We start from the raw sequence: 13796 nt of genomic DNA on the forward strand, positions 1-13796 counted from the left end.
CCAGGAGTTCCAGGCTGCAGTCCTGGGTCTATCAGCCAGGCTGGAGTCCATGCCACTTGCACTCCAGCCTGGGTGATAGAGCTAGTCTCTGTCTCTAAAAAAAATAAATAAATAAAAGAAGAATAATGATGATAAACATCTTCTGAGCACTTACTGTGTGCTAGACATTAGGCTGAATGTATCATCTTTAATTCACAGCCCAACATTGAGAATTGGATATTAGATGATACTATTTTAAAGTTCATTTGATTTCATTTTACCACCATTACTTCTAAATTTTATTTACATAAGTTTAGATAATACATATATAATAGGAAGTGAAGTCTGTCTGCCACACAGTGTTAGTAACTGTTCACCATTTAATACTTGAACTACTAGACAATTGTCTATGCTTATACAAACACACATACATAGGTAGTTTGAAAAACTGGTACTATATTAGATAAATTATTTTGCAACATTTTTCTACTTAATGCATTGTGTGCATAAGTCCTTGTCTGTATATACATAGATTTTAAATGCTGTATAATATTTACTTTATGTACAACACAATTGACATATCCATTTTTGTATTGATGACAAGGTACATGTATCATCTTTTTTTGCAACAATGCATTTTTAAACAATGCTGTATTGAACATCATTGTTCTGTACTTCCACTGATGAAAAATTCACTATGTATCATCTTTTTTGCAATACTGCATTTTAAACAGTGCTGCATTAAATACCTTTGTTCATTACCTCCATTACCTCTATGTTTATGGATGATAAAGCTGAAACTTGGACTGGTGGGTAACTTGTCCAAAGTCATGTATCTAGTAAAGGGCAGTGCTCCAATCTGACTGGATCTGATTCATGTCAGCTCCTCTATTCTACTGAATAATCTTGTGTATCACTAGTGTGATGTCTTCCTTTTGATCAACCATGGTATCTAGAGTAGGGGCATCCTTCCTCTCCAGCTAATTCTCAGTACCCTCACTCTGTAAACTAGCTCTGTGGTAGCTGAAAAGCCAAGCAGCCAGTGGAATTGTAGTCAGATGCTAGCCTGTGAGAGAGAAGTTACGTGTGGGGCTAGGATTGTGCTGAGTGAAGGTTGAGGACATTGAACCATTTTTCTTGTGTGTCTGGGAGAGTGTTGCTGGAGTTATGAGATTCTTAATTTCTTCTGCTTTCTTCTCTAAATTATTTTTATCTGGTTGTCCTGAACATTTAGTTCAAGCGATCACAGAGGCTTTCTAAGGAAAGCAGCAACTAGACTTCACTAATTTTTAGTTATTATCTTCAAATTATTAAATAAGCTCAATAAGCACAGATTACTTCTTACTTTGTTTTTACTTTTAATATTTTCTTTGTCTACTGAGCAAGTTAGCATGGCTACAAGCAATGCCATGAAATTCACTGAAATGACATAATCTCAGTGAAACCAATGTGATTTCATTCAAAGTAAGTTCATTCTGGCAGAGAAAATTGCATTTTCCTCACAGTTTCTTTTCCCTTCTTAAGGCATTCCTTTGCCTCTGATGTAAAGTAGTTTCTTAATTTCTTTGCCGGAGTTCACCTTTAAAGGCTCTTTTCTTCCATAGCCTACTTTTATCCCTCTCTTTTGTATTTTTATATTATAGCACTGTTCCACATCTGAAATTATTTTAAATAATAAGTCCATTTAATTTAATATGACTTCTCAGAAATATTTTTTCCTCCAGTCTTATTTTGGATTCTTCCTTTTGAATCATTAGGATGGATAAAGCCACTTGGAACCAATTAAAAATAGCTGGGTCTGGTGTCAGGAGACTTGGACCACATCATTTCACCTGTCTGAGCCTCAGTAACCACTTAGAGATCCCATAGCTAAAGGTAAGGTGTTGTTTTAGATTATATTCACAGTACACCCCACAGATTCAGAAGAGATTATTATGATTTCAGGAATTATAGCCATTAAAATTAAAAATAATTTTAAACAAGTATTTCTTTGTTAACAATAAAACATTTCCTTTTAAACAGGATATAATTGTGTGTTAACAGGATGTAAACAGGATGTAATTGTGTGCTAATCAAATATATTTTCTTACATTAGTAGAGCTATGAACTTCATTGATGGGCTATCATAGTCTGGGCAATTTATAATGATGAGAAATTTATTGGCTCACTGTCCTGGAGGCTGGGAAGTCCAATATCAAGGTGTTGGCATCTTGTGTGGGCCTTCTTGCTGCATCATTACATGATGGAAGGCATTACATAGCAGAAGGGCATTTTGGTTTTACGTCACTATTTTTGAATAAGATTTCCTAAGGGAGCTGGGAGGATTCTGCTGGGATGATCAGACCCAACACCAGGTTATGGGGGTGACAAAGTCTGGTGGAGTCAAAGGATTGAGAAAAAGACAGTTTGAGAGAGAAAGGTGGGAAACCAGGGGGCCATTGGTAGTGTATGGAGGTGGTGAGAATGTGGAGGTCAAAAGGACACGTTGCATGAAGTACATGATTTACAGCCGTGATGGTTTAGCATTTATAAGGACATGTTCTGCTACTTGAGATAATGGGAATAGGAGTCTAGGAAGGCTAGAAGCAAGGAGCCAGCAAGTCTAGACACATTCCAGAGGACATTATGCAGACCCTGCCTCAGTTTCCCTCCCCACACTCAGCTTTTTCCCAACAGATTACTGACCACTAGTGAATAAGTTCCATTGCAGACTCTGTTTGTAACACAAAGTAATTGTGGGGGTGGGGTGTAGGGAGAGAAATACTGTTTAATGGATTATGGAGAATTGTGTTACAATTGAGCTAAAGTTTATATACTTTCTAGGCTCTATAAAAAGCAAGAAAATAAAAAAATTGCATTTTTACCTGTTTGCATGTATCTGTGCACATTTTAAAGTTGGACTTATCCAGCCAAGCAGAATGAAGTTGCCTAGTTTTCCCCTAAAACATCTTTCACAATAGACAGTGCTATTTCCAATAGCTTTTGGGATTCTGTGTTTTGTCTCTCATTATGCATCCCCATCTTTATAGGTCTCCGTCAACTCTCTTCAGTAGCCCAGTGATCAGCTATGTGTCAGGGTTTCACATCATGAATTAATCTTCCATGTAGAGAAGTTTAGTAAGCAATGTTACAAAGATGTGATTGGTTTTACTCTTCACTCTATCTCACTTGTCTAACACACTCATAGTAAAAAAGAAGCCAGTGCCTTTCTTGTTCTACATAGGAAATATCCTGACTTTGTAATAACACTAAGAACTTTTTGAGTGTGGAAGAGATAAAAGGATAATTCATATGGAATATTATAGATCAAGTGATACCTTAGTATTAAATTTTAAGATTTTGTACATTTACCAGCATCAGTAGATAGGAGCCAAATTTCTATTTTATGTTAGCATTCACAGTTATGCACATTAATTGATTATCTTATTGGGTATCAAGATTTGGCTAGTATTACCTCATCTAATCTTCATTTTTATATTGTAGTTTTTTAATATAAACAATTAAGAAATTGCATTTAATTTTTTTAAAGGGGGTTGAGATTTCTGGAAATTTCAAGTTGAGATATATGCAACCTAAGTAATCACTGGCACTTCGTAAGTAGGAAAGCAAAGTCCAAACTCAAGCCTTTGAATTTCAAGTCCAGTATTCTTTTTTTTTAAATTGTACTTTAAGTTCTAGGGTACATGTGCACAACATGCAGGTTTGTTACATATGTATATATGTGCTATGATGATGTGCTGCACCCATTAACTCATCGTTTACATTAGGTTTATCTCCTAATGTTATCCCTCCCCCCCTCCCTCCACCCCATGACAGGCCCCAGTGTGTGATGTTCCCCGTCCTGTGTCCAAGTGTTCTCATTGTTCAGTTCTCACCTATGAGTGAGAACATGCGGTATTTAGTTTTCTGTCCTTGTGATAGTTTGCTCAGAATGATGGTTTCCAGCTTCATTCATGTCCCTACAAAGGACATGAACTCATCCTTTTTTATGGCTGCATAGTATTCCGTGGTGTATATGTGCCACATTTTCTAAATCCAGTCTGTCATTGATGGGCATTTGGGTTGGTTCCAAGTCTTTGCTGTTGTGAGTAGTGCCTCAATAAACATACGTGTGCATGTGTCTTTATAGCAGCATGATTTATAATCCTTTGGGTATATACCCAGTAATGGGATGGCTGGGTCAAATGGTATTTCTAGTTCTAGATCCTTGAGGAATTGCCACACTGTCTTCCACAATGGTTGAACTAGTTTACAGTCCCACCAACAGTGCAAAAGTGTTCCTATTTCTCCACATCCTCTCCAGCACCTGTTGTTTCCTGCAAGTCCAGTATTGTTTTCCACTCTCCAGGGTCATTGGTGTCCAGCAATAAATGCAGATTTGCAGACCCCAAGGAGAAAACTTCATTTTATGTACTTACTTCCTGGAGATCAAGCCCACTATAGTAAGGGATATCTTCAAGCGAGAGTGGAAGTGTGCATGAGTAGAGAACACTCTCCATCTCTTCTCATGTCACACAGCTCTCCAGTTGATACAATCTACAACTATATTTACATAGAGAGAAAAATGATTCTATATTTATATAGAACTCTCCATAATGTGTCAGGTGTCCTCACACTATCCTATGCGGTGGGTACAATCATCTGCACATTTTTTAAAAATGGTAAAATTGAGGCTTTGGGTGATTAAGTAATTTTCCCAAGATAATAGTTACTAAAACGAAGAAATAAGATTTTTACATGTATGTCTGTGTCACTTTCATAGCTCCTCCTGATTTTATTTGCAGCTCAGCCACCATAATATGCACAGAATGAGACAAAACCATAAGTGATCTTTTGCTACTATCAAGTAAAACCAAAAATTAAAAATCAAGCAAACCAGAGCAAAATCTTGTATATATGAGCATCTTCTCTACTCATCAGCTTTCAAAACCACTTGAGCATACTTAAAGGAATCCAGTGTCAATATTTATAAATGATTTCCAAATTTTAATTGTGATTCTTTACCCTGTATTTGTACAACAGAAAGATCCATTGACTGAATTACAGGTGTTTTTCATAGATTATACATTCTGGGATCTGAAACATAACATTGAAAGAGGTTTTTTAAATCTCAGTTTGCAATTTAAAAATACAGGTTGAGGGGAAAAAAGGATCTGGTTTGAATTATTGAGTCATGGGAGGTCAGTATTCCCAAGGTCTATTCTTGCCTCACATTAATTCATATTTTCACTGGGGACTGAAAGCTCTCATCAGGTTGGCTGAACACAATATGCTATCAATTCTTTCTCTCTTTTCAGAGCTTGATTCTTCTTTGAGATGGTAACTTAGATCAGATGCAGGAGAGTAGCTTTCTCTGGAAAAAGAAGACTGTTTTTATTTATTCTAACTTTGGTACTCTGAAGTCTGTCATATCTGGAGCATTAAAATATTATGTGCTTGACCAGCCAAGAATGGCAAATGTTCAGCTACACAGAAAGTCTGTGTGAAAAAAGCCTCCTCCCTGTGGTTTTTATAAAGCACACAAAGTGTAGTCGTATGACTATGGTTCAATATGATATTTGTTTTATGTAATCAAATGAATAGCACATTTATCCAGAGTGCTAACGTAATAGTAAGATTATCAGCAAAGCAGAAGACTCTACTGTGGGGAAAATACTTTTATATCCATGCTATAATGTAATAATGTATGTGAACTTTCAATAATGGCTTTCTCTGTCGGGAAACGGTGGTCGTTAATTGGGTTGGTTTCCCATCAGAGAGTGGTAATCATCCCTGTTTTCCAACGTTGTTGATTTTTATATGAACACAATATGCCAATCTATATCATTCTTAATGACATTTTCAGTAATAAGGGGGTATTAATTCAAGTACCTTTTTCATTTCCCAGATCTTTTTATTTACTATATAGTCAGCCTATTTCTGCTCTAAAGGAATATGTGAGGTTCTCGAGGGAGGCAGATGTAAGACAGACAATGCCCCGGAGGAATTTACAGTCTTTCAAAGGAGACAGATGTGTCAATAGATGAATGAAATAAAATGAATTAGGTGTTGTCTGTACTTCTCACCTCCCATTGACCTCTCAGTCAACGCCGTCATCTTGTCCAAGCCACCAATAATCTCCCTAAAGTTAAATGTAATTCATTTTTTGTCTTAGTGTCTGTCTTCCTTGGTGCATTTTTCATTGTGAACCATTCTCACTTTCTCAAACATCTCTTAGCTCTTGGTTTTGATGACATCACTTAATCCTGCCTTTTTTTTTTTTTCTCTTCCTTCATCTACGGCTGCTACTTTTCACTCATTTTAAAGGGCTCTTCTGACTATTTTTTAGTGGTTTCCAGACCTTACTTTCATTTTACTCTGCACAGTCACCATGATTTCTGTTGTCATCTTGGACAAGTGTCAAAAATCTGAACAGTCAAGGTTGGAGTGGTAGAAGGAGCCATGGGACAGGCAGCCCAGGGACAAGTGAAGAAGTAGAAGTCAGGAGAGAGAGCCTGACGGCTAGAGGCAATGTGCTCTTAGGAAGAAAAGATTCTTATTGGGAGCCTCAGTCTGTGATGCCGTTGACCCTATACTTTTAGAGTCAAAGATCAGAAAGCTGCCTCCATGTTGTTTCCTCAGGTGTGCTTAGATACTAGTATTTTGTCTGATAGAAACTAACAATCTTTTCCTCGAAAACTTTCTTCTATTCATTAATGCTACTCTAAAATGTAAGGATAAACAGTTCCTCTTTCCTCTTCCTATCATAAACACAGTAAAGCTATTTATTTTGAAGGGAGAGAGATCTCAACACAAATTTTTCTCTTTCAGTTGAAACATGAGCAAAACATTTTCCCATTAATTTGCTATAGAATCAGTGACCATTGGAGGGGAGATGGCCATAGAAGTGAGCAGAGCAGTGAAACAGGCAAGGCAGGCATCTCTCGCCATGGCTAACTGGTCTGCAACAGGATGGGCCTGTGTGTGTGTGTGCGTGTGTGTACCTGTGTGTGAGTGTGAATGGGAGAGAGAGAGAACAAATCACCAGTTGGAGGGTGTTGCAATCCTATTTAGGTATCTTTAATGAGAGAATAAAGGAGTACACATGTAACAGAGAGAATCCATAGCATTGTGCTCTTCCCACATGCTCAGGTGAAAGTTTAAAAGTTCTTTGAAAGAACATATTTTATTTTGAAAAAAGAAAAACAATATTGGAAATATCTCACTTCCTATTATAGCCATGCTTGCTTTTATATAAAAAAAATATTTTCAAGTGGCATGCCAGGAAGATGCTATTGCATTAAATCTAACAATTTCAGAAAATGGTGCTGAATTGAATAAAAGCAATCTTGCCCAATAGGTTCAGAGTCCTGGTAATTTTGAGAACATAGTTTCGCATGAGCATAAACCGACCAAAGGAAAGAGTAATAAAATTTCTTTTAAAGCTTTGCTTCACGGGGGAGGATGTTCTGATGCTGCCAAAAAGGCAGCAGAGTACAATGTTTTCCGCCCCTTTTGGTAGAATTTTTGACAAGTTTATCTTGCTTATGTCATTTGGCAGGTTAAAAAACGTCTTTGATCAGAGTCTTTTATTGCCCTAGAGAAATCACATATTCATTCACCCCAACAAATATTTTCACCATTTCTACTATGTCTGAAACCATCTATGATCTTGGTAATGAAGTTTTACAAGGAAGACCAATAACTGAAGATATTATTGGTTATTATTTTAATACTGCTGCTATAAATTTTTAATCACATGTAATTGACAAGGAAAATGGTTGTAATTTCCACAATAAATCTTTCTATCTAATATTTAAACTTATTGTTGTTAGAGTGATTGTGTCCTGTGTATTAAAAACATTTTTTTGGTTTTGTTTTTGCAATTGCAAGATTTAATAGAGTGAAAACAGAGCTCCCATACAAAGGGAGGGGGCCCAAAGAGGGTAGCCATTGCTGGCTCAAATGCAGGGGTTTATATCCCGATCATTGTGCCTCCCGCTGTGCTCTCAGGCGATAGATGATTGGCTATTTCTTTACCTCCTGTTTTTGCCTAGTTAGCATTTTAGTGAACTCTCTTTACTGCCTCATTGGTTGGATGTGAGCTAAGTTGGAAGCCTTGTGTTTAAAGGTAGATGCAGTCACCTTCCCAGCTAGGCTTAGGGATTCTTAGTTGGCCTAGGAAATCCAGCTAGTCCTGTCTCTGAGTCCCCCCTCTCAACAGGAAAACCCAAGTGCTGTTGGGGAGGTTGGCCGACCCCTCTAACTGCCTCCTGCTGAATTTGGGCATAGTAGGGGTTGTGCAGTTGAGATTTTCTCGGGAGGGGTGCCTTCGATGTCATTAACATTGGAGCATGGGCTAGCAGGCCGGTCCAGGGGTCTGTGGTAGATCTTAGTCATGGACTGCATCTGGGGCTCCATTTGAGGAACCGTTTGTAGCTTTACAGCTTTGATTCTGGAAGAGACAAACTTAACAAGGAGGTTAAAGAGACAGGGTCCAAAGAGGAGTAACAGTATTATAGCTGCTAGAGCTCCTAAGAAGGAGAGAATCCAGGGCATCCATTGGCTGAGGAGGCCCCAGGGTCTAGTGTTTTGAAGCTCCTCTGCTCTACATTGTATTCGATCTCAAATTTCTTTACCTTTCTCAGTGATGATTCCAGATTGATTAACATAATAACAGCATTCTTTCCCTAAAAATAAATAGGTTCCCCCTCTTTCCATGGTTAGAAAGTCTAAAGGTCTTTGATTTTGAAGGACTATTGCTGCTAAGGAGTTAAGTTGATCTTGCAAGATGACCAGTGAGTTGGCGACCCATTCCATGTCACCATTTAGTTCTTGAGAGAGTTTGTAGTAGAACCGAGTAGAGGTTGTGATACCGCCAATGCCAGTACCTAGTCTGCCTAGCACTGCTGCTCTGATAACAAAAGGAAGAATGGGTACTCTTTTGTTGCGGGGCTTAGGTACGACATGATTGTATAAATCTTGTTCAGTGTAGATGGTCATAGGGGGCACTATGAATGAGAGGAAGCACATAGATTCTGAAGAGCTATTCAAACAACGATAGGCTGAGGTACCACAGACAAAAAATATTCCTGAGGGTAGGCAGACTGTTTGTGTGGGAGGAGTTACCCACGTGATGCATTGGCAGTTGGTTGTGTGTATAGTATTGCTAAATTTTACACAGGTGAGGTTTGAGGTATGGATTATTTCCAGATTGGAAACAACAGGTCCTATTAAAACAGAAGTAGTGTTTATTTCTGTGCTGAAGTTTTTCCATTGTTCAGGTACAGGGATTGAAATGGATGGCCTGAAGTGCAGGGGGAGGCACATCCAACAGTTAGCAGGGTTTTGGGCCGAGACCTTACAGAGCCTAGTGAGGGTGGTATTAAATAGGCTTACCAGGTGAGTATGGGTATGGACGGTTTCAGGTAGTTTCGAGAAATCTAGTCCTTTGTAGGGGCTAGAGTTGCTATGTACCCGGGTCAGTTGGGAGATCACTTCCTTTACGTGTTTTTCTCTTGCCTGATCTTGAACTCCACCTCCATCAGACATACTGGTATGAGTGAGGTAAGTCCAACAGATAGTGGCTCCAAGTCCTCCAGGACAACTAGGATTAATCATTTTCCCTGTTCAATAATGAGTATTTGCATGCATGCAAAGAGTGGCAGAGTTATAGCAGTTGCGGGGCATCTGGGTGTGGGCGGTGAAGGTGGGGTTTCCCTTAGAAAAACTCCCACATGATGGGACAGTAATATTTCTGGGAAGTCGCATTTTCCATAGAAGCTTTTGGTAAGGGGAGCTACTGGTTGTACAGTGGCATGGAGGGTGTGAAGTGAGAGTGAAAGGGGGTAAAAGAACAGTAAAGAGAAAAATATGATAAGGGAGGGCCATGGGGATTTATGATTTTAGTTACTTTCCTCATGGTTGTTGCTTGAAGAGCAGGCGCAGATCCTCTAGAAGTTCACAGGAATGGCTGGCATTGTCCCCTGGATTTTCGGGTTCCTTTGGCAGTATCCAGGGTTTGACCCTAGTGTGATATATCCAAGACTCCACTCCAGCCACTTTAACCGTGGTTGGGGTAGATAAAATGACTGGGTAGGGTCCTTCCCAGGATGTGTCTAGGGACGGGCAATTAGAGGGAAGGGACTTGACTAACACCATGTCACCAGGGTGGAATAATTCCTTTCCCTCCTCTCGGGGACAGACTCATTGTAATGGTTTTAAGAACGTGCTGATATTTGGCTAAGGAGGTGGTGTCTGCAACTAAGTTGACTGTCTCTCGGTCAGGCACAAGGTCATTGATTAGGAAGGACTGTCCATACAGCATTTCGTGTGGGCTAAGTCCTGCTTTTTGGGGAGAGTTTTGGATTCTTAGTAAGGCTACAGACAACAGAGCAGGCCATGTGAGGTGGGTTTCCTGGGTTAGCTAAGGGCATTCATTTATTTTTCGCAGTCCTGGACCAAGATGTTTGGTTTTAAAATAATATCCAATAAATAAGTACATTTTGAGAGTTGTTCTTCACCACAAGGTAAATTGCGGTTTTGTTTTTCATATCGAGATTTATAGCTCCGGGTCAAGATCAGACCATCACCTTTCCCCAGACTCTCCAGTGCACATTTCTGTGATAGAGCAAATTTTCAAAATCACTTCCTTTTCACTGTAAATTTGAACAAAGGCAAGAGGCATGCTCTTTGTGGTGACATATTCCTGGCGAATGATGCAGTGTCTCTTCAGGGTCTTGATAAGGCCACTACTCCCTTGTTTTGTCATTGTGTTTATACCAAACTGTGATCACATCCATGTACGTTTTCTAGTCCAAGCCCAATGTGGGCTTATGAAATATTATCTGAAACTTGATGACCACTTTCCACAGACTTCTCAGCACAAGAGTCTTCACTCTTTCACTTTACTGGCTATGTGAACTCAGATGCTTGAACTAGTGGTCCCATATTAAATTTCTTTTTAAGGTTTCAGATTCAGGGGGGTACATGCACACGTTTGTAACATGGATATAACATGTGTAACCCACATTACTTTTATAATGACATACAATTCTCAATGTAAAGTGCTTAGCACACTGTTCAGCACATAGAACACACACACTACTTTTATGATTATAAAATAATTAGCTTTTTCCTTGTTCACATAAACTGTGCATTACAATTTGTCATAACTTTTCCCTGAATATTGCTTTCCAAATTCCTCTTTCTCCTTTAAAAAATGTTTCAGCCCCCATATTGCATATTTAGAGTTAATATTTGAATAAGTAGCCTATATATGAGACCACCAAGTAAGACCTAACAAGTGTATTTAAAAGCTTAGTGCCTGGACAGAGCTTAATGCAAAGCCCAGTTCTGGAATTTTTAATTCAAGGAGGTTTTAAAGTGTGTCTGAGTTGATAAAAGAAAAACATCAGCCTAATTACATTTAAAGGAGTCTAATTCAGCAATGAACAATTTGCAAATCGGGCAGCCTTTTGAGCCAGGAGAGGCTCAGAGACTCCAGTGCAGCCAATGCAGCCACATGGTGGCAGAAGATTTGTGAACAGGAAAAGGAAAGTGATGTACAGAACATGGAAGTGACGTACAGAAACAGCTGGATTACAGCTGGCATTTGCCTTATTTGAATACAGTTCCAACAGCTGGCTATATTTGATTGGCCAAAACTCGGTGATTGGTATAAGTAGAGGCTACAGTCTGTTTACACCTACACTTATTATATTCACGTTGTACAGAAAATCCTTTAGGCCAAACTTACAATGTGTAAAGAGACATCTTTAGGCTAAACTTGGTTTAACAGAGTTGTTTGTTCCAACCCAACATTTGCTAGGCTATGAGCTAGGTACTTGGCATCCACTCTCCTGTTTATTTCTCTGAACATCTTGTCAGGTATATTTTATTATTTTTATTTTACAGATAAAAGCAAAAACCACAACATCCTAACCTTGCCTGAGAGGTTAAGTGGCTTTATCAAGAGCTCACGTTTAATTATTTGTTGACAAAGTGAGTCAGAATCAGGAGTTTCTGATTCAAAATTCCAGGAAGAAATTCTGTTAAACCAGAGCGGAGAAATTAATATTTTGACAGATTCCAATCATGAACTTGACAAATTTCTCCTTGTTTATTGTACTTAAAAAATTGTCTTTTTGAGAACTTGTAAGAATCGAGGGGAAGAAATAAAGACTTCTATGTAAGCCCTCTGATTTGAATGAGCTGTGACTAAGGAAAACATAGCTTGCCAGACATCATCTGGGGAGGAGCTGGTTTGGAAAGAGTTAGATCACAGTAGATTGATTCATTCAACTGAGTCATTCATTTAAGGTCTGAGCCATTTTTACTGGATTGGTCATGTAGATCGTGGCTCTTGCCCAAGTTGTCTTGATGAATCCACCTGCCACCTCACAAAATGTTCCATATTTAATTTAAAAAATAGTATTCATACTTTTAATCTGTAAAATAATGTCTTCATTGTAGCAAGTTCTAAAAAGAAATAGATTTATGTTAAAAGAGCTGTATATAAATCATACTATTCAGAGATATTTTCTTCTAGATTTTTCCATACCCATATAACTTTGACAGAATTCAAATCACCATATGCTTTTTCTTTTTTTTTTGAGATCTGGATCTCAGCTTCTGTCACCCAGGCTGGAGTACAGTGGCCGGATCTCAGCTCACTGCAGCTCTGTCTCCCAGGTTTATGCCATATTCTCCCGCTCCCTAGCCTCCCGAGTAGCTGGGACTACAGGCTCAGCACCTCAACGATCTCGGGCTAGTTTTTTTTTTGTATTTTTAGTAGAGACGGGGTTTCACCGTGTTAGCCAGGATGGTCTCGATCTCCTGACCTCGTGATCCGCCCGTCTCGGCCTCCCAAAGTGCTGGGATTACAGGCTTGAGCCACCGCGCCCGGCCTACCATATGCTTTTTTCATGTAACCATTATACCATATACATTTTCAATGTCAAAGATTTTTTAATATAATGTGTCTTAGTTTATCTTAAAATAGTAATATTTTTCTAATTACATAACCAATACACATGTATTGCAGACAACTTGGAAAACCCTAAAAAGCAAATAAAATCACCGGTGCTCATACCACACCAACATAATCACAGCTAATATCTTTCCTTACAGTTTTTTCCATGCATATATATGTTTTGCGTGTAATAACAACTATCACTTTTGGAATGTGTCCTGTGTACCAAACGCTATTCTGAAAACTTTTAGTCCTCAGAACAACATATGAAGTGGATATTATTATAATCTCTGTTTACTTTGGGGAAACTGAGGGACATTTGGTTAAAAAACTTGCCCTAGATTACACAACTATTAATGGTAGAGGTGAGATTGGAACCCAGACAATCTGTTCCATGGACTACACTCTTACTCCTGACACAAGACTGCTTCTCTCTGAGCTGTAAGAGACCATTCTAATTTAGAAACATATATTTAAAATTTAACACCACCATATTTCATTTAATCTAAGACACCATCTATTGTAAGTTGCACCATTGTTTTATGGGCATCTAAGGAAGAAAAAAGAGCTGCCAATTATAATTGTAAGATGCCACTGATTTTAACATACATCTCAATTTCAGAGATGTTAAGATGTGAAAAATGTGCTTTTAAGAAAATATGAAATCCCATATGTGATGAATATTCTGTCATTAAGTGCTTTACAATACCATTTAAAAGCACCATGTAGTATTGCATTATATACCTACACCCCAATTTGTTACAGTCCCTTATTTTTCCCCATTTTTCTAAACCAAAAATAATAATTAGGAATAATACTTTGTGGATCTAAATAGTTCTGTACATCTCCAATTAATTCCTTAGAA

The sequence above is a fragment of the Papio anubis genome, chromosome 3, assembly GCF_008728515.1.
Source record: "Papio anubis isolate 15944 chromosome 3, Panubis1.0, whole genome shotgun sequence".
Classification (NCBI taxonomy): domain Eukaryota; kingdom Metazoa; phylum Chordata; class Mammalia; order Primates; family Cercopithecidae; genus Papio; species Papio anubis.